This window comes from Polypterus senegalus, chromosome 2 (genome assembly GCF_016835505.1).
Source record: "Polypterus senegalus isolate Bchr_013 chromosome 2, ASM1683550v1, whole genome shotgun sequence".
Taxonomy (NCBI): domain Eukaryota; kingdom Metazoa; phylum Chordata; class Cladistia; order Polypteriformes; family Polypteridae; genus Polypterus; species Polypterus senegalus.
Genome location: NC_053155.1, coordinates 9,881,760 through 9,882,134, shown reverse-complemented (window position 1 = coordinate 9,882,134; position 375 = coordinate 9,881,760).

Below are 375 nucleotides of genomic sequence, written 5' to 3'. Positions count from 1 at the left end.
CCCCATATAGTGTATGTATATTATTAAAATAATAATATAAAAATCATATAAAATGGTATAGAATCTGCGTCGTATGCTTATGTTGTGTCATATTTCTTCAAAGAAGTTTTTAATTAGTTTGCTTTAAAAAATTTTACAGCAAACACGTGAACCATTAAAAATCGCTGATCTTAATCGATCAATAAATATTTGAACAGGTGCTCTAAAATATCTGTGCCTTGTAGAATTCAGTGTCCCTTCTCTTAGGTGCACTGAGATGTGATTGCTGAGGATCTCCTCTTGTCCGCGTGCCTTTGCGCCGCTTGTCTTTTGTGTTAACGCATGCTCCGTTGAAAATGCTGTCATATCTGTTAGTAAACACGCACGCGCAGCGAT